The sequence below is a fragment of the Anser brachyrhynchus genome (genome assembly GCF_964034855.1).
Source record: "Anser brachyrhynchus genome assembly, chromosome: 2".
NCBI classification, from domain to species: domain Eukaryota; kingdom Metazoa; phylum Chordata; class Aves; order Anseriformes; family Anatidae; genus Anser; species Anser brachyrhynchus.
In genome coordinates this window covers 78,351,318-78,373,005 of record NC_137695.1, presented here as the reverse complement: position 1 = coordinate 78,373,005, position 21,688 = coordinate 78,351,318, and the positions used below count along the sequence as shown (strand labels likewise).

Sequence of the window (21,688 nt, the reverse complement as noted above, 5' to 3'; positions counted from 1 at the left end):
TAAACAGCCTATGACAAGATACATATGGACACATCTGGGAATGTTTAAGTGAGGTCGCTGTGAATAACTTTAAGTTATAAATTCTTGTTCATAGTTCATCATAATCACCATTTGTTTTGATGGGAAGGAATGATGGTGACTTAGCTAGATCACAGGCCATTTCTGGTAGTAGCTTTCATTGCTTGTGGATCAACAGGTATAAAAATATTTAAAAGGTCTATCTGCTCTTATCCAGACTGGTTAGTTGGCAAATATATGTATAAGCTTTTGATATGGCATGCCAGTTTTCTGACTTGTCACTTCATATTTATGATACACAGCAGTATGCTTAATCATTTCATGAGGAGTCTTGTCATGGTAAATCACCTTAATATAAAATGAAATGCAACACAGCATGTCTAGACACACAAACACGAACTACGGAAAAAAATATAATATGCCAAGACTTTGACATGATTAAGTACAGCACCGACAAGTAGCAGAGCATGTGCAATAAAATTAAAGATATTATTTTTGAAAAACAGAAGGGACATTTTGGGGTTTTGACAGTTTGTCAGCATCTCAGATGCTGACCAAGTCCATGGATGCCCCTGAATTGTGAATAATTTCAGAACCAAACTGCAAGATTTCCAAGTTTTCTTCTAGTGAGTAATACCCCAATGTGGATCAGTAGGACAGTGGAGAAATCAGAGATTGTTCTGCGCATATTTAAGAGCTGCAAACTAATTTTTTTTTCTCTGATTTTTTAAGCAGTTTCATGCATTTGGTATGTTAGGGTATGAATTCTTTTTTACAAAGAATTTTAGTACATACAGCACTGTAGTGCACCTGGTTTCCTCCCATGTCTTCCACAACACTGTTGGATAATAGTAATAATATCTAGGGAGTATGTTCACTCTGTTGGCTCTTCTATTTGAACAGTAACTCTTGAAGAATGTCCTCCAGAAGCTCCTCTTTAGCATCAGCTTAAAAAGTTTACCAAGTATATGATTTGGGGGTTTGTTATACTCCTACCTCCCGGAGATCTGTCCTACACCTTGAAAGGAATTCAAATTATTTTCCAGCTGTCTTGGGCTCCTTATTTTTCAAAGAGAACAACTTGTTTGTCATTATTTAATTCTGCAATATATTCCATATGTTTCCATTTCACTGGAATCATAACTAATGTTTCCTCATATTACACGTTCAGTTATTTCCTATCCCTGCTCAGCAGGAATAACATCACACTGGTAAGCCCATAACGTCATGCATTTACTTTGTATTGTCTTCTGCTTTTCCTTCAAAGTAAGCATTGCTGCTTCACCTTACCAATTTATGTTCAATATTTAACTAATGTTCCATTTTATTTTGGTAAATTGTTCATTCATTTCTACTGCAGTTTTGTCCACTTCTCCCTCTTGAAAAACAGGGACAGCTTTCTTTCTTTTTGTATGCTCTGCATGTCTGCAAGCACTTGCAGCTTTTGCAAGTGACGTAATCCATGTGTTCTTAGTCTACATCTCAGTCAGATTCCTCTTCTGAGATTTTCATTTCTCCCCTGTCTTCCCCAAGGTACTCTCCATATAGCAAACCCGCAAAAAAAAAAAAATTTTTTTTTTTTTTGACTTGTATGAGTCAGAAACTTTTCTATATTTTTTTTCATTTTCTGTTTTGTTTGAAACACCTATTCTCTCTCTTTTTCCCTCTCTCTCTCTCTCCGCCTTCACTCCCCTCATCCATGAGAAATGCAGTGCCACAGATTTTGTTTTATTTTATTTTTCTTGCAGTATCATAATTAGCCTCCTCTGTTTACATAAACTGAAAACTGTGAGAAGCATCAAGTGCCTCAGCACTGGCAATAGGGACTTCCTACCTGTCTGTCTTTGCCAGCAGTCATTAAGTGCAGATACATGTTTTTATGCATCTCTGGGGAACTTTAACCTCGATAAAGTTTGTAAATACACCATCCCCACCACCTGAGGTATTGTCTTGGTTTTACTGCTCGTGCTATGTATTACTTAACAGACATACAGAGCAATGGAGATAAAGAAAAATCAGCTTCATTCAGTGTCTGAGTTTAAGTGATGCATGATGGGTAACAACTTTATAAAACATTATTGCCATAATTTTATTAGCATACAGAAAATGTTATTCCCAGCAACAGTGACTCTTTCCAATCACAAATACATTCAACTCAGTTTAAAAAAAAAATCTTCACATGGAAGCAAATATATCTTTTATAGAACTGGGGAATCATCATAATTTTCCATTTGAAACAATAGCAGACATCCACCCTGTATGACATTAACTGCAGTCAGAAACTCAGCACAGAGTCTGTTGATCGTAATAGGAATTTAGGAGGCTTAAACTCCAACAGCACAAGATCAATGTCTTAACAACGTGTAACAGACCTTGTTTTAAGATGGAAGTGAAGCAAAGAAACATCAGTTGGAAGAAACAAAGAACAGGGACAAGTTTGAGCATGTGGTAGCTCTTGCTCAGTAGAGAGCAGAGTGGAGGCTGTGCAGAGAAGCCCATGAAGGGACTCAGCAGTGGCAGCCAACTGTTTCCACAACCAAGCAAGTGCATGGACAAGTCCGCCTTCACTTCGTAGGGTGCGCACTGGGGAGAAAGAAAGCAAAACCCCATCCACGCTGATTGTATTCAGACAGACTGGTTAGATACTGTAGTCCTCTTACCGTCTGGGAACGGCTGGTAAGCTTCAGTCCCAGTGTTGCCTGAGCAAGGTTGTCTTCCAGTTATTGCAGAGCTGCATTGCCCCTGCAATGAGCTGGAAGAGAGGTCACCCCACTGCTGCTGCTTCTGGGGCACATTGCCAGGATGGATGACCTGCCGCAGCAAGGTGTCTTGAGACAAATGAGAAAAGTAAAGATAATGTCAGTTCATCCTGCATGTCTGTCTGCTATGAGAGAGAAACCTAAGCCATGTATAGTCTTTTCTGAATCCTCCAGGCAAGGGATATCATGTTGCTATACTGTACGGAAACAACAGAAGGGAAAAACAATGATTCCGTCATGATTGTTTCTCTGGTTCAAATCCTTAAGTTAAGATTTAAAGTAAAATTACAAGCAAATAAAAAAGGAACACATTCCCCAGGGGTGGGAGGGCAGAAGGTTTGTCACCTTCTGCCAGATGACAACTGGCATTATCACTTTCTCAGATTGGCCATGCAGGTGTGTTTCCCTTAGACCCTGCTTCTCTGATTCCCTGTTCAGCTCCTAAACAGATGGAAAGAGTAGAAGATGACTATTTCTCTTTGTCCCAAATGAGACAAAAGATAACAGCACAGAAGTGGGAGAGCCTATTCTGAGGAAAGTGAAGGAGCTTATAATTCATAGCTATATTAGGTTCAGGTACAGACTGGCCCTAAATTACTCAATTGATTCAAGTAAAAGTAAGTGATATTACCATAAGTAAATGTTCCAAGAATATCTTTTCAACAATAGGCAGACAGTGAGCTGAATTTGCATTTAAAGTGGAAATTACTTCCATGCTAAGGACAGTGAGAACTTCTGAACACATTGTACTGCTCTCAACATATTTAAAAACTGCTTCTCAGTGGTCACAAGGAGGGGGTGAATTACGATTATCAAAGCTAAAACAGGAATTGATCCTCAACTTCTGTGAGAAAGTATAATTCCATTCTTGAGAAAAATATATTCTTATTTTTCAGAATGTTGGCTACTGATCATTACAATGTTTTGTGACGTTACTGCACGGTATGAGGTTACTTGTGAATCTGAATCTGGTATAGCAAACTGTATGTTACTACTTATCAGCATAACTTATAGCCCTAGTTACCTTTTATCTACAAGAAGAAACAAGGTGATTGGTGTTTTGCCCATCTTTTGCAGCATTCATGGCTCATCCCCTGCACGTACAAATCTCTGCTTTAATGCTAATCACAAAAACAATATTTACATGACCAACTGTATTTTTCTGAACATAAATTAATGTTTTTCCCCTATAAATAGATATACATATAGATTCTATGAAATAATTGAGGACCTTTTACAGAAAATAAGACAATTACAAAATAAAAGCTTTTTAAAAACATTTTCATAGTCTGTGTGTGAAGCTATATAAAGACATAATTCAGGGATGGACATAGAGTATGCAACAAGTGATCCCTCCTTCATGTGGCTTAATTTTATTAACTGCAGCTTTTTTGACTATTAGGAAATTTAGATTTTCTTTCCTACTTTGCTAGAAAGCTAACGTTTCCTTCTTCAAGTAGTTGTGCTGAAGCTTGCAATATGTCAGTATAACATACAGAATTTCTGTGTAATTTAAATTTTATCACTTATAGACAAACTAAACAACTCTTGAGAAAGGGAGAGATAAGAAAGTATTGTGTATCTCTGCTTTTAAATATTGTCTTTCAAACTGCATTATTCATTATTATGTGATGGATGGACCACTCGGTAGGTAAGGAATTGTCTGGATGGTCGCACTCAAAGACTTGAAGTCAACAGTTCAATGTCCATGTGGAGGTCAGTAACAAGTGGTGTTCCTCAGGAGTCAGTATTGGGACAGTCACTGTTTAACATCTTTGTTGCTGACACTGACAGTGAGATTGAGTGCACCCTCAGCAGGTTTGCTGATGACACCAGGCTGTGTGGTGCAGTTAACATGCTGGAGGGAAAGGGATGCCATCCAGAGGGACCGGGACAGGCTTGAGAGGTGGGCCTGTGTGAACTTCATGAGGTTCAACAAGGCCAAGTGCAAGGTCCTGCATCTGGGCTGGGGCAATCTCAAACACAAATACGGGCCGTGTGGAGAATGGATTCAAAGCTGCCCTGAGGAGAAGGACCTGGGGGTGTTGGTTGATAAGGTGTTCAACATGAGCTGAAAGTGTGTGCTTGCAGCCCAGAAAGCCAGTTGTATCCTGGGCTGCATCAAAAGATGTGTGGCCAGCAGGACAAGGGAGGTGATTCTCTCCTACTGTGTTCTCATGTGATCCCAACTGGAGCAATGCACTCAGCTCTGGGGCTCCCAGCACAAGAAGGACATGGAAGTATTAGAATGAGTCCAGAGCAGGGCCACAAAGACAATCAAGGGTCTGGAGCACCTCTCCTACGAAGACAGGCTGAGGAGTTGGGGTTGTTCAGCCTGGAGAAGAGAAGGCTTCCTGGAGACCTTGTAGTGGCCTTTCAGTACCTAAAGGGGGCCTACAGGAAAGATGAGGAATACCCTCCTTTGTCAGGGATTTTAGTGATAAGAAAAGAAGTAATGGCTTTAAATTAAAAAAGGGTAGATTTAGAGTAGATATTTGGAAGAAATTCTTCACTTGGAGGGTGGTGAGGCACTGGAACAGGTTGCCCAGAGAAGATGTAGATGCCCCATCCCTGGAGGTGTTCAAGGCCAGGTTGGATGGGGCTTTGAGCAACCTGGTCTGGTGAAAGGTGTCCCTGTCCATGGCAAGAGTGTTGGAACTAGATGATCTTTAAAGTGCCTTCCAACCTAAACCATTCTATGATTCTATGATTCTATTCAGAAGAGGAGTTAAGAACATGAAGACATAGGTTAATAAAACCGACCAAGGATTATTCCTTTCAGAGTACCTGGTTTCTCATATAAAGTATAATTCAATGTTTCTGAGACACGAATATATACCATTTGGAAAAACACAGTCTAAAAATAAAGATTAAAAACTGAATCAGAGAGGAAGGTTTATGTTACTCCTCTTTTCCTTATGAATCTATCTGATATGTAAGACATCAGAACAGGAAAAAAAGTGAAAATGTTCTTAAACTGACGAGTAAACTACAGTCACTTAGACTAAATGCCACCCCATCTCAGGAATAAAAACTTTGTATACTTATGACAGTGATTGTAAAGAATATGCAATCATCAAGATAAATAAAAAGAAGGATATCTAGTTTGGAAATGAAATTATCTAACAGTTAATTTATTGAAGAAACATTCTTGAGTTCCTAAGTTCAAGTAGAATTTCTAGATCTAGGATTTTTTTAAGGTGAGAAAAGAGGACATATAATTATAATTATTTTTATGGCAAGACTGTTGCCTTTAAAGTACTTAACCTCATATGTCAGGGAAATGTGACAGAAATTGAGAGGGTTTTGTATGAAAAAAGCAGCTAAAAAGCTGTTTTTTTTTTTTTCAGTGATACAAATAACAATTATTAATTTCATTAGTATTCAAAAACTACCCTCAGAATCATTACACAATCAGTCCTGAGCTTAACTATAAAAATGTACATAATCTGAAGCAAACTCCTGTTGTATCCTATATGGTCATGACATTTTAACATGCTGTTTTATGTGTATATACCCAAGAAAGCATTAAAAGATGAATATATCAGAAATTCAGAACCAGCAGGTAAAACAAGTAAATTTGTACCCTTCTGGGTGTGTATCTTTACCTAATAAACTATAACTTACGATGAAAGGAGGAAATAAGACTGAAGCTAAATATTTCAAAATAAGAAAATAGTAAAGTTATTGTGATCTAGTCAGCTCTGAATTTCTAGTTCTGACCACATGGAGGTATCTGATGTATTTTTTATATTCAGCGGCCTCAGTCAAAATAAGTTTAAAATAAGACCGTCTATTTTACACTATGTATAAACATTAATTATATCAGCCCTTATCCAGAAGGCAGAGGAAAACATTCTGGGATATAAAACCTTCTTTTTGCTCCAGTGGATTTCCAGTAACTAGTGGTGTACCCCAGGGGTCAGTACAGGGTCCTATCCTGTTCAACATCTTCTGTAATGATCTGAATGATAGGGCAGACTGTACCCTCAGCAAGTTTGCAGATGACGTGAAAATGAGAGGAGTGGCCAGTACACCAGAGGGTCATGCTGTCATCCAGAGGAACCTTGACAGGCTGCAGAAATGGTCTGACAGTAACCTCATGAAATTCAAGAAGAGGAAGTGCAGTCCTGTATCTGGGAAGGAATAACCCCTTGCAAAGATATATGCTGGGAGCCAACCATTTGGAAAGTAGCTTTGCAGAAAAGGACCTGGGCTGAACAACAAGGACACATCTTAATGGACACTAATCTGAACATGAGCCAGCCATGTGCTCTTGTGGCAAACAAAAATAACAGTATTCCAGGCTGCATTAGAATGAGTGCTGCCAGCAGGTCAAGGGAGGTGTACCTTTCCCTTTATTCAACACTGGTAAGGCCATGCCTGCAGTACCGTGTCCATTTCTGGGCTCCTTTGTACAAGAGAGAGCTACTGGAAAGAATCCAACAAAAAGCCACAAGGTAATGAAGGGACTGGAGCCTCTCTTCTATGGGGAAAGGCTGACAGAGCTGGGATTGGAGAAGAAAAGGCTCGAGGGGGGCAAAAAAGGCAGATGAAGAAAAGTCCTATAAACCTAATAAAAGCTTTTCCTTATGTATTAGGATAAAAAAGATTTTTAATGCCCGTATATTTTCAGTGTCTTTGTTAATTAATATGATCCCTTAATAATTTTTTTCTTTGCTTTTTTCTTCATTGCTGAAATTACAGAAATAATTTTAAGTGTATACATGATGTATTCTTTGTCTTACAGTCTCTCTATACATGTATTAGAAATTTCCCTTAGCTTTTTGAGGTTTTCTGAGATTTCACTTAAAATGGGGAAGAAAAGCAACATTTAGAGCACATGCATTTTGAATAGATCTGGATACAAACTACTACAAATGAGAACTAGATTTCTGATAACCCAGGTAAGTCTGTAAGTGGTAAGTTGTTACCATTGACAAAAATTGTGGCAAAGTGACAGCAGGAATAGCAGGAGAGATTAATTCTAGTGTGCTATTCTTTCACAGGATCATAGAATGTCCTGTGCTGGAAGAGACCCACTAGGATCATTGAGTCCAACTCCTGTCTCTACACAGGACAACCCAAAAAGGAAACAGTATGTCTGAGACCACTGCCCAAATGCTACTTGAAATCCAGCAGGCTCGGTGCTGTGACCACTGCCCGGGGGAGTCTGTTCCAGTGCCCGACCACCCTCTTGGTGAAGAACCTTTTCCTAACACCTGCCCTGACCCTCCTCTGTCCCAGCCCCATGCTGTTCCCTCGGGTCCTGTCGCTGTCCCCAGAGAGCAGAGCTCAGCGCCTGCCCCTCCGCTCCCCTCGTGAGGGAGCTGCAGGCCGCCATGAGGCCTCCCCTCAGCCTGCTCTGCTCTGGGCTGAACAAACCAGGGGACCTCAGCTGCTCCTCATATGTCTTGCCCTCTAGACCTCCACCATCTTTGTTGCCCTTCGTTAAACCAAAACTCTTAAACTGATACCTGAATCTCATGACATTCAACAAACGGCAGTTCTACAGTCTAGGGAGGAATAACCCCACATGCCAGTGTATTCTGGCAGCCAATCAGCTGGAAAGCAGTTTGTCAGAGAAGGACCTGCTGGTCTGTGCAGACACTGAGTTCACCATTGGCTAGCAATATGCCCTTGCAGTGAAGAAGGCCCAAAGCATCATGGGCTGCATTAGGCAGAGCATTCACGGCAGGTCAAGGAAGGTGTTTCTGTCTGTTTAACCCAGGTGAGACGCATCTGGACTATGGCATCCAGGTCTGAGCTCCCCAGTACAAGAGAGAAGTTGGTCTGGGCCACAACGATGGCTGAGGGCTGAGGGCTGAGGGCTTCTTCATGTGAAGAGAGACTGAAAAGTGGTTAAAGACAGATCCTACTGCTACAAAAACAAGGACAAGAACAACAACAGCAACAACAAAAACTAATGGAAGAGTACAGAGAAGATGGAGCCAGACTCTTCTAGAAGGTGAATAGTGATAGGAAAAGAAATAGTGGACACAAGCTATAACATGAAAAATTCTGATTAGTCATGGAAAAAACTTCCACCAACAGATGGGTTAAATAGTGGAACAGATTGCCCATAGAGACTGTGAAGTCTGCATTCCTGGTAATACTCAAAACCCAACTGAATACAGTGCTGCCCTAACTGTACAACCTTTAATCAGGGTTGGACTAGATGGCCTTTCCAACCCAAAGTATTCGATTTGATTCGATTCGATCCTGTTCTGTTCTAGGAAAGTGTAGCACTGTCTGAAATGCATGGCTACACCATACTGCAACAACTTTCTATTAAAGTCTTTCTGCCTCCTATGACTCTCTCATCCAGTCCTAAATTACTACTATTTGGAGCATAAACATAAGGGAATTATGCAGTTAAAAGCCGTACTACCACTCAGGAATGCTTACTGTTCTGTGATTTTTATTTATTTATATATATATTTTTTGAAAATGTATATTTTAATCCAAATACATTTTCTGAACAAAATTCCATCATCTTACAATTTTCATCTGCATTAAAATATAAATATTATTAGCTTATTTCTCTTAATATGCCTGGAAGGAAAATACTCATTTGGTTTGTCCAGATGGGTTGGGAACAATTTTACCACACCCAATTAAGCTTTCTGTCTGCTTCAGTCATGGTGCACAGGGGATGGTTTATGATTTCATGTTCACAAAAAAATTTAAAGTTAATTTCTCCCCAAACAGATCAAACAGATCAGCTGCTCTAACCTTGAACATATACAAAAAACGTTCAATCATATTATATGCATTACCTTCTTTCTGTTTTCCCTTCAGATCTCTTAATCTTCAGTCCAAATGGTTTTAAGGTAAAGGATGTGAAATATAAAAATTGTTTATGCCTTTTACCTGGTAGGCACATTCTGTAACTCAACATTCCTGAACGGCTGTAGGGTGTTTCATTACAGTGTGTTTACTAACCCTTTAAACCAGATTTTATTTACAGCAGCTCAGCTCTTGGTAGTTTTTGTGCTGCAGTAGGAAGGTTTCCAGGGACATAGAATGAAAGCCTGCCATAACTAATAATTACTATCTCAAAGATACTGAGGAGTGAGCATTTGTTTGAAAATAAATAAATAAATAAAATAAAATAAAATAAAATAAAATAAAATAAATAGATAAAAGGAAAAAAGAAAAGAAGGGTAGACTACAGCCAAATGGAAAACTGAAGCATTACTCTACACAGAAAGTAAATGCAGAAAATGGTTCATTTGCTCCCTTTCCATTTGCACAATGGTAACAAAAATGTCAAACATTGATTTGCAGTAAAGTCAAGATTACAAGAAGAGAACTATTAATACAACTTATTTTTTTCTTGCTATATGCCATTTTTCAGGGATAGGCCTTTGTGTATGTTCTGTTTAGATTTAATCAGGTATTGCCATTTAGTTTTTAATATTTGCAGAAGGACATGCCTTCCTCTGAGATACCTGCATAGAATTTGAAAGTTGCAATTAAATCTATGTGTTAAGTATTCTTCCTGGAGTAGTTAGAACATTGACCTTGTTATAAATAAATAAATAAATAAATAAAATTACACAAAACTGAAAAGAGGAAAAAATGCATATTCCAGTGAACTGGTCACTGTTTCCCTGTATGATAAATATACTCCATAACTTCTATAGCCCATTTGTATATTCTAAAGCTGTTATAGTTCCCCTGAAGAAAGAACATAGCAGAAAATACCATTTGTAGTATGGTTCTTGGAGATGATCAGAATCTACCCCACAGTATCTGCACCATGTGTCAGCTTTTTTATGTGTGATGTGGTGGAGTCTTAAGTGAGAAATCTTATTTTCTATAATCTCTTTATGCATGTCATTCTACCTAGGCCCAGACTTTGTCTTTATTCACTTTGAGTAGTGCCTGATTTCAATAGTCCCATTAAAATAAATGAAATCACATAGCTGTTTTTAGAAGTCAGTCAGGGGAGAACTTCTGATATTTATCTTTGAACAGCTGTCTCCAGATGGAAACCCTTTATTGTGTTTACATGTCTATCCTCTCACACTCACCTTCCAGCTACTGGTAATAGTGTTTTTAAACAACCTCATATTAAAGGAATTAAAAAAAGACAGACACTTCTGCCATAGTTTTCCAGAAGTGACTGTCCTATTGAGGAGAAACAGCTAACAGGACAGACTGTTCTGCTTATTCCCAAGAATAGAAAGCCATAGTCCTGAATATTTGCAGAAATTGGGGAAATACAGGCCAGTGCTGAATTAAGACCTTGTATTAGTGAATATGCTGGTATATTCAAATGAACCACAGTCTTAAACCTGTGTATTTTATGACATTAACATGTTTTGTATAAGGCTATGAATATAATGAAATAATGTACATTGCTAAACTTAATGGCCTATTCATGATAGTAAGCTTAAAAATACCTAATCAAGGCTTCAGTTTGAAAATATATTACATATTAACAGTTGATAAATCTGCCCTGTTTTATGACACTACATTTACTTTAAGTTAATCAAATAACAAAATGCCTAACTCACGAAATTTTAACTTTGTAAATAACTGTTTTCTTTTAGATAATAAAACCTTAGGAACCCTGGTGATATTTAAAGTTGGCAGTTTTCTTCGAGATAAATCTGTAAACAGTGTAACTTTCTATGTTCATGGATACTGACATCAGCATACGTTCACGTTTTCATGTTGTTCTCTTATTGGAGGCAGAGAGCTAATTTAATTACACAAGTCAGAATCTCCTGATGGAGTAAGGTTAGGCAGTCAAGGAGAGAAATTATGGCTAGTTATGAAAAAAATATGATGTGTGCTTAAACCAAATTGAGTTATTTAATGAGCAGCTTTAGAAAAATGGATGGTACCCCATCATGCCACTTAAGCATATTGAGTAGCTCAAGGGGAAAATGTTGTGTGTAAGCTTTAATTAATTTCCACTTTCAAATCCTCAGAGATACCAAAGGAAAAAAGTCTGACACATGCTGTTGACAGTACACACAGGTTCCAAGGACATTCACTGGAATAAAGGTATTATCATCATGAAAACGCATTTTTTATGAGGAACTTTGTTTCACATTCTAAATGTGTGCATATTAAACAATGATATATATGGGCTTTTAATTGATATAAATTAACAAAGGCTTTTTTTTTTTTTTTTCCAAAAACTTTCTTCTCTCTATTCAATATAATTTGTTTACAGTAGCTCAAGCTTTAGCATATTATGCACCTGAGGTGGCCAGAGTTTTGGAACAAAATGTATCGGATCTCTACAGCTAGGTTTTACTAAAACGCAAAATAATACATTAGAGCAGAGAAGCTCTTTACATGAGGAAAACTCAGATAAGCTGGGAAAGTAGGATTGAGTAAAACATTTTAAGATAAATCTTCCCACTGCCAGCTATCTTCTTGCAGGGCCATTCTTCCTATCAACCTTGATCTCAGACCAGCAACCCTTAGAGGTTCTATTGGTCCCAAAGACTTCATAGGTTCTTCACATTAGGCGTATGTTATTTTGGTTTCCAAACAAGCAAAAGTGCTCATATGCTAGCTGAATTTTATTATGGCTTGTTCTCTGAAAACAGGAAAATATGCTCAATGGTCATTGCAGGAGGGGAAGAATGGATTTAGACCAGCAGCCTATCCAGTTGAGCCTATCTACTCAGTTTTTCCTTCTCTCTCCTTCCATCCTTACAGTAAGCTCCTTTAGCCTCTGAACATGACATACATCAATAAATCTAACAGTTGTCTTGATTACTTCTGAAACTCCTGTCATTTCAGCCCCAGTTTTGAGGAAGTTTTTGAGATGAGGGCTTCTTATGAAGCAGATAAATAAATAGATTCCTACCACTTCTCACTTCCTTGTGGCTTTTCTATGCTAAGTATGCATTTCTAGGAAGCATAAGGTCTTGAAAGAGTTCCTTTGCCCTGGAAGAGTACAGTCGTCTTGCCCTGCAACTCTACTGCAGGGGGTGTTGATTTCTGGGTCTCCTCTTCAGAACATGAGTTTCCTAAGTGCCAAATCATCTGGTCTTTGCACAACACTCTTCTGAAATCCTAGGTGCACCTTGAAGTGCATCCAATGGAGGACGTACACTTCTCCTTAGTTTTTAGCACAATGGGGAATTTCCAGTGCTGGAAAATGTCTTTAATGAGTTATGGCAAGGGTGCACAGAACCATAGAGTGTAAAAACCTCTTATGCAGGTTTAATCCCTTCCTTTATATTTGATTCATAAGGAGAAAGACAGGATAACTGGCAAATACTACATATCCTCATTGTGATAAAGGGTTTAAAAATGTAATATTAGGCACATACTTGATGTAAATTTCAGTATATTATTTTCTGACATTAACACTCAGTGACAGATACTGCTACAGAAACAGGTGTGAACCTGAAATCATGCTGAAAATATTATATGTTATATCCCCTTATATCACCATTATATGTTTGTATAAATCACTTCTAAATATCTCAGATCATAGAACACCCTTTTACATAATAGGCTGTTCTCCACCATTTATTATCCATAAACATACAGATATTACAACCAAGGAAAATACCAGAGGTGCAAAAGCAATCACCACCAGCAGATGGATGCCCAGTCAGTTGCTGATGAATGGCTGTTTTGGAAAAACTCCCCACTCATTATTATTGCTGGGCACAACGTTACATTGTATGGAATATCTCTTTGGTCAATTCAGGTCAGCTATCCCCTCCGTGTCCCCTCCCAGCCTACTTGCTGGGCTGTTCAGAGTGGAAACCAGAGAAGGCCTTGATGCTGTGCAAGCAGTGTTCAGCAGTAGCCTAAACATTGGTGTGTTATCACCACTCTTTTGATCACTAATCTAAACCACAGTACCATATGGGCTGCTATGAAGAAAATTAACTCCATCCCAGCCAGTACAATGTCAAAGTCCTTTAGGGACACAGGAAACAGAACCAAAGTCATTCTCCATCTACAAGTACAAGATAATAATTCCTTGGTTTTGCAGATTTTGCCGTACAGTCCAGAACTGAACTTTGGTGAAGTCCTTGGATTACTTTCATGAATGAAATAATTTGAAATTGAAATAACTTAAACTATCATTTCATCAGTTCATCAAAAGTCTATGACACCTAATAAATCTGTACACTGAGCATTAAAAGAATACAAAACTGGCATAAGCCAGGCTAATATCTATTTTTATGGAACCGGCATATGAAGCAGGCACCCTCAAAACACAGATAACACTGAGGCACAAGAGCTTGTCAGTGGCAAATCCAAAACAAGACCCAGAGGAAAATATGAATAACAGATGCACCGCCAGCAAAATGGCAGATGTACTGTAAGTAAAATCACATCCTTACATACATCTGTGCAAATCCAAAAGTATGGATGACATTAATAAAGAGCACAGACTGTTTCAGCAGCACGGCAATGCTTTCAGCAACAGACCACCTAGCTAATGTCAGCAGCTTGTAGACATGGTCCAGTGAACAAGCTAAAATTAATTACGTGTGAATATGCAAATTACTGTAGTAGTCGCAAAAGTATAGATGTAGACAGTCATCTAACTCTTTCGGGCCTATACTTATGCACTGATCGAACACACTGCAATGAATAACCACAAAAATATATACTGTTATTCATAGCAAGTGCAAATATAGCACAACACCAGAATTCATATGTAGACACTGGGAGAAGTGTCAGTTTGTACTTGCCTTGTGTTTATCTCACATCCTTAAATGATTACAGACTGACATTGTCAGAAATAGGACCCAGTTCTGTAGATCTTGGATTAGGTTCATCTTTAGGTATTTTTGTCTTTTTGTAGATCTGTGCTCTAATGTATTAGATTGAATGAATGTCTCTACCTCAGAATTCATGAAGTTCATCAGGATGGTACAAAATTTCCCCAATATAGAAGTTTCATTAATCTTAAAGAAATTAGATTGAGAAGATAATAAAAATAAAATGATGTGTTTTGCAGCACAGAAGACAAATATCTGTAGAATAAATATATATACGTATAGCACTAAGGATTCTGTAAAATGTTTTCCCTTATTCTTATTACATAGCAAGCAAAAGATAACTTAGTTATGGGGATTTATTAGTTTAGAAGTAGTCCCCATAATTTCAATTCAAATTTCTTGTAAGGGCATAAATCAAATTTATGCTCTTTGAAAAATCCCTTCTGAGCTGAGAATGTTTGATATTTGGGGTTAGTATCAGAAAGAAGCTAATTTTCTAACACTTTCTTAATAGCAAGGATCTTACAGAATGTTTAACCACAAGTCACGTTTTATTCTGTCATAAACTATATTAGGTAGATTTAGCATTAAATCTTATAGATACCAAACAAGGGTAAGAAACTCTTAGATACACCATAATTATGCATATGTTTCTGAGTTTTTAAAATTTATTTTAAAATTAAATATATTTTCATTCAAACTAGACGACTAATATTGGGTGTCATCTGAGGCTAAAATTCAACACAATAAAATTGGAGAAATATGTTTTTAAATTGTGGTGCAGTTGGTTTTGGGCTTTGAGAGAATCTGTTTTGCTGAAGTGACTCTGAGAAAGATCACTTTATATAGCTGTTACTAATATGTTACTCCCCTTGAAGCAAATAAAACATTAAATGGTACTTATTATCACCAAGCATGCAGTGAGCAGCATCCCTGAACTGATTACATTTTTGATTTATATAGAGAAGGAAATAATACCTACCCCTTGCTTTGTTTGATTTTGACAAGTACAGAACAGAACCAACAAACGAACAAAAATAATAATAACAATAATAATAAACAAACAAATAAATATATACCAGTGACTCCACAAGCCTACCTTCATCCACATAGCCAAAATTAACCAGGAAGAAAATTGATATACAGAAAAATGTAGTCTTCCTACAGGCAAAAATCTCATCATGTCCCTCTCCCCAGAGCAGTCAGAGAATAATGAAATCTGCACTATCTCCTAAAGCTGGCCTGGGGTCCAGAGTCAAGGGACAAGAATGCACCAGCAAATCCTGAAAGGATTTGAACCCAGAATGTTTCCTTGATCTGAACTGTGGCAATACTGTGCAAAATGGGAAATCCTTCTCTACCATGATGCATAACATTAAAATATTCGTCAGTGAGTACAGGAGAAAACCTGCATGTATCACTACAGACATCTCCTGCAAACCTTCTAATGGAGCTGAAGAGGAGGCTGGTGGTGCATCACTTGTAGCATGAACTATCTAGCTTGTATCTTAGGCTCTTGTATATTGAATAGCCACACTGTCAACAATTCCCAGGGTAAAATGAGTCAGACACACGTATTGGTGAGTGAATTAACTAAGTGGAACGGTGCTGAATTTTATGCTGGTACCACAGTACTGCCTCTGGAGTTTGAGCCTTCTGTTTTTTGCTAACTACTCATCACCTCTCGGTCAACTCATCTCCTTTTAGGAGTGACCCTAGTGAGCCTTCCCAGGAGAACCCAGCAGCTTCTATTTGTTGCATTTGGCTCCGGTGTGATTGCACAGGGCACGAGGCAGCTGCTGGCAGTGTGGCCAGCTGGAGCCCCTACACACAGCTCCACCACCAGCATGAGTTGAGATGGCTGTAAATCAGCACAGAATCCCTGCTCAAGAGGCACTTTTTATTTTGAATGTAACATCAGGATTTCCTTTTCTTTCTCTTTTCCTAGTCTTTCTCTGTTTTCTTTTTCAATTCTCTCTTGCTTCCTGTTTCCTTTTCTTAAAATTAAATTAAATTAAATTAAATTAAATTAAAGTGATATGTCTTCCCCAACAATACATTTCTTTCTTCTGACCTACAGCGGTCATCATCTGTGACTTTTTTTTTTTCTTCTTTGGGATGTGGCAATTAGGGCTACATGATGTGTGTTCTGGTAGCGAAAAATGAAAATGGTACACGTTCTTAAAAGCTTGCAAAGCTCTTAATTATAAGAAAGCAATCAGCATGAAGCGAAGACTCTTATTTAGGACAAATCCATAAATACTCTGATTACTCCCTGATATAATTTTGGTGTGACAGGAAACAGTGATGGCCTGTTAGCCAAATTACTCTCTAGCACTGCTTTCTGCTAATAAATGATAATGGTGAAGAAAACTCCACCTTGTCTGGGACAGACATGGCACACAGTTGCATCACAGTTGCATCACAGGAAACTATGCAATTTTCTATTATAGCAGTCACAATGCTATACAGAAAAATCCTTTACACAACACAATAATAGTAATGGGATATTGTGGAGACCAACTGTAATCAGGAAATGCTACTCCACTTTTTATCATCTGTCAAGCACTTTTGTTTACTTCTTTGGAAGTAGTGCTTCAGAAATGTACTATATACTTTGCTACTTAAACCTTTAATTTAGGGATGGACAAACCAAACAATAGACTTGTGGAAGAACATGAATTACAGTGGTTTGCAATCAGATAAATATTGCCTGATAGACAGTCATGTGGTACATTTTGGAAGGAAATGAAAAAAACGAATGAATAAGTTATACTCAACAAAAATGACACAAGGGTTCTAGAATTGACTGAGGGAAGATAAATAGCGAAATGAAATAAAAAGACTCAAGGGTTCATGACAACAGCCCATAAATTATTTCAAGTTAACGATAACAAAATGGAGAATGATTCACTGAAGGTATATGACATTCCAAAACATAAACCAAAATGCAAAAAGAAACCATAAAAAAAGAGGTAATTAATGCAGTAAACAAGTAGATTGTTCAAAGCAATTTTAATATAACTATAAATATGATTTTACTTCAAAAAAAAATCAATTAAATGTCCCTTTCACCCTTCTATAAGCAGGTAAAATTAGGTGTAAAAGAAAGCAGAAGAATCTTAAAATCTTCAGCATTTTTTCTGTATATATAATTTTAATAAGATTTGCTTGTGAAAACTTTTTTCTATTTTGTGATTTTTTTTTGCTATTTTGCATTTTACTTGCAGAATAGCAAAAACAATTGTTCACTTTAATTCCTCAGATATGACTGACTTGATATAAAAGCATAACTAACCTACTTAGTTTTCTTCCAGTCTATACTATTCTCTTCCCAGTATCATGATATCTGAATACTGGAAGCTCTTAAATATAGTTATCCTAACAAATTTGTGCTATTTTACTACGTCAGATTGGGAGAAAGAGAAGCAAGGTTCAGACGGGTTAAAGAAATGAACATAGATTAGGATTCACTGAAAAGTACATCACCTACTTTAAGGTGCATTAGCCACACATGAAGAATGCGTCCCAAAACACTTCTGGCACCTACATTCACCATCAGGTAGCTGGGGAGAGTTGCATGTTACATACATAGCTGATCATTTAAAATTCTAAATAGTAAAAAGACAGCAGTTTAGAGATAGCCAAAAGACAGCGCAGAGGAAAGAAATCCTAAAAGAGTCAATAGAGAGAGTACATGCTAATAAATCCACCTAATGATTAGGTAGACAGGAAACACGTGGAAGACTGGGAGTCAGAGACCCTGCCTGGTGGACTAGATTTATTTCTGCCTGCTCTGAGAGGAATGCTGCAATGACCAAAATATGAGCCATTATAAAAGTAGAAATAAAGCTCTTGTTCCTTCACATTAAAGCTGTTCAACTCCACAGAAAAGAACTAAAGGGTTGGTGAGAAAGTAGAAGAGCAGGATTCTGATGCTTGTGTTTAGCATTCTTTGGTTAGCATTGTTGGCAGCTGACAAGATGGTATGAGAGTCATTTGTGGACTGGGCCCTGCAGGAGAGGAATGTCGCTTTGTGGCAGTGACAATGTGTCAGCCAGGTGCTGAGAAGCTCTGGGCTTTCAAGAATTGAAGGATTTATCCACATGCAGAAAAGCAGAAGTGAGTTCCAAGGCAACATTAATATCAGTGCATGATGTTCTTAGACTTGTTAGGGCATTTGTGATTATATTTCTGGATTTAGGAATTTAATTTTTGCCTGAGGCCTTCTTTGAGAACCTGAGTCTGATTATAGGCAATTTGCCCATAATTATATTGAGAGGTTGTCTAGCATATAGATTTGAAACTCCTAGAAGTACTAGATAAGGACTTCAAGTAACAAATAACTTTTTTTTTTTTTTCTCCTATAGGTAACTAGTGCTGTGTTTATTCCACAAAGATGCAATTCTGATGAGGTTTCTGTGTTGCTATATATCCACTAGGAATTAGGAATTCAAAAACTTTAATTCTAACAAAAGTTTTCTGGCCACTACTGAGCTGGACTTATATCATCTTTCCATGATCCACAGAAAAAAATGAACTATTCTTGAAGACACTAAATATTGCCATTTTTATTCCCAACACAGTTCTAAATTTTGTATATCTGAACAAATAGTACAGTGATACCAAGGCAATGCTATTTCTTATTCTAGCAATGTAAAACAGAAAATTATTATGGTAAGCAATTAATTGTCAAATATAATATTATCAGCCAAAAAAAGTGCCTCTTTTCTTTCCACAGAAAAACACAAGTGAGGCATAATAATATGATGACCAGCTGCTTCGTTTTTGTAGACAGAAATCTGCTTCTCTGATTCTTTTCTCCTTCAGTTACAAAACATATTTGACTTTAAGCAGTGAGATCCTTTTGTGTTCTCTCACAGGAATACACATTTTATAAGAGGCAAAAAAGTCTAATGTAAAAGAGACATTTTGAAGCACTAAAATTTCACTTGAGAGCTAACATTTTCACAACAAATTGGGCAGCTGACAAATGTTTGGTCTCCAGATCTCAGAGAGAGAGTTAAAAATTGTGATCTCAGGATACTAAGGAAAAACAATTAACAGAGCTTGGCTTGAAACTGAAACATTTGTTATAAGTGCTTGTTGTGAAAACCCATGTAGAGGATTTATTATTTACTCCCATTAGGTATACTGCCAGTCTTTCCAAAATCTTGCTTTTTACCAGAATCATGCTGCCCTTTAAAATGCTTTGAAATACAGATATGTTTTCACTTGAACAAGTTGTTATATTTCTGTGTTGGAACTGAGGGAAAAAGACAATTATATAAGTTACACCAAAACAGCCTTAAAGTCTACTCAGTAAATTAATTGTTATTCAAATACATTTATAATTTTCTCATGAATTGCAATGTCACCAAAAAAAAAAAAAGTCACAAAAACAAAACCAGCAAAAATGTACATAACATAGCCAACAACATGACGATGCTGGTCATGTGACTGGACCAGGGCAAACACCGCTATTCATCAGTTTCTTTTGCTATCTCTTTTTCTTTTATGAGATAAAAAATGTGATAAAAATACAACAACTACTTTTTTTTTTTTTTTTTTAAGATTGCAAAACAGCTTTGTCACTGGGACTGCAGACTATGGGAATAGGTAGGTTCGAGCATCAGAAAAGCCCTACGGTTCTTTGTATCTTACTCTTCACATTACGAATTCTGTACAGCTGCTTTTATCTTACCCTTTGATCCTTGGTAACTACTTCCCTGATTTGTCAGTATTTGCTGTTGAAATAGATTTATGTCTATCTTTCATATTTGCTGTTATATCTGTAAACTTCTTCCTGTCTTGTGGTTGGAAGTAGATACATAGATTAGAAAACCAATTGTTGTAAAATAATTTATAATATACTGTATCTTAAAGTTTCTTCAGCCAAATTGGAGTATCAGTCTTTAGGAAAGAATAAAGCTCAAACAATCTTGATTTTGGAGTGTCCATCAGTGAATAATCTAACACCAATTTGACAAGATTTTCCCATGATTATTTAATCATATTCCTAAAAATGTGTCTTTATTTGTTGTCTTACTTTTAGCTACTATCTTATTACTATATTTTATATATATTTTTATATTTTATATATATATATAAAAATATATATATTTAATATATATATTAATATATATATTAATATATTTATATATTACTATATTACTATATCTTATCTTATCTTATTACATGACACTACCTGCTAGATTTGAGAAGCATTTTATTATATCGATATTCAAAATCCAATCAACTTTTTCTTTGATAAATTGAGAAGATTGAGCTCCCTGAGGCACTGGCTGTAGAAAAGTTTCTCAAAATTGAAATTATTCTCGTCGAGTTATTTTGAACTATCTCAAGTATTTAAAAATTACTATTGAGCTGTGAACATTTACAGGCTTGTAACAGTTATGCCTTTGCCAAAGATGAAGAAAGCACATTGTCCCCACATTTCATCTTTTCTTGTTTGTCTGTGAATTGTTGTAGCCCAAGAAAAATAAATTCCACAGGTGAGGAACCATGATTTGTGTGTGTGTGTATGCGTTTTTAAGGGATTCTTTTTTCCAAAATCTTTTAGACCGTTTTGTATATATGTCCATGTTTTCTTGCTATGACAGAGAACTGATCAATGATCTTAAAGCTGTACTTTACAAGGAAAAGTAAATTTCTGTACATTAAATTTTAAAAATTAAATAAAATTTAAAATTAACATAAACATTACAATTTAAATATTTGATGAAAATTGGATGGGTTGGGGGCAGGGAGTTGGAAGGTGTCTTCAATACAACATAGATTTTAGCTCTTTAAAGGAATTTGTGTCAGCAATCTGGTTATAACACTGCTCAGAATTTTAAAAATCCAAGGCCTATTCCCTGCTCTACTTCCTTCAAAAACTGTACTTAGACAAAACACCACAAAAATATCTGGAAGGACATTTTATCACAACATTTGTAACAACATTGCTAACTTCTATCTAGAAATGGACCAAAAGCATCCCCTCCTTTTTTTTTTTTTTTTCCTTTTTTTTTTTTTTTTTTTAATTCTGGCAACTACTGATTTTTGTGTGTGTATGTGTGATGTCTCTCTTTCCCCCTTTTATTTCTTCAACTCTTTCAGATCCTTATTATTGTGATTGCTCTCAACCTCTTTCCCTCTTCTCATTTGCTATATCTACATAGGTAG

General features: G+C 36.9%; 1 long non-coding RNA gene across 1 annotated transcript in view; it reads right to left on the bottom strand.

The window, feature by feature from the left end:
• Positions 1-2,711: 2,711 nt before the first annotated feature.
• Positions 2,712-21,688, bottom strand: part of LOC308190565 — a 54,209-nt gene continuing 35,232 nt past the window's right edge. Inside the window, exon 3 of the long non-coding RNA XR_013947328.1 lies at positions 2,712-2,846. This is a non-coding gene — a long non-coding RNA (uncharacterized lncRNA). The remainder of the gene's footprint in view (positions 2,847-21,688) is intronic.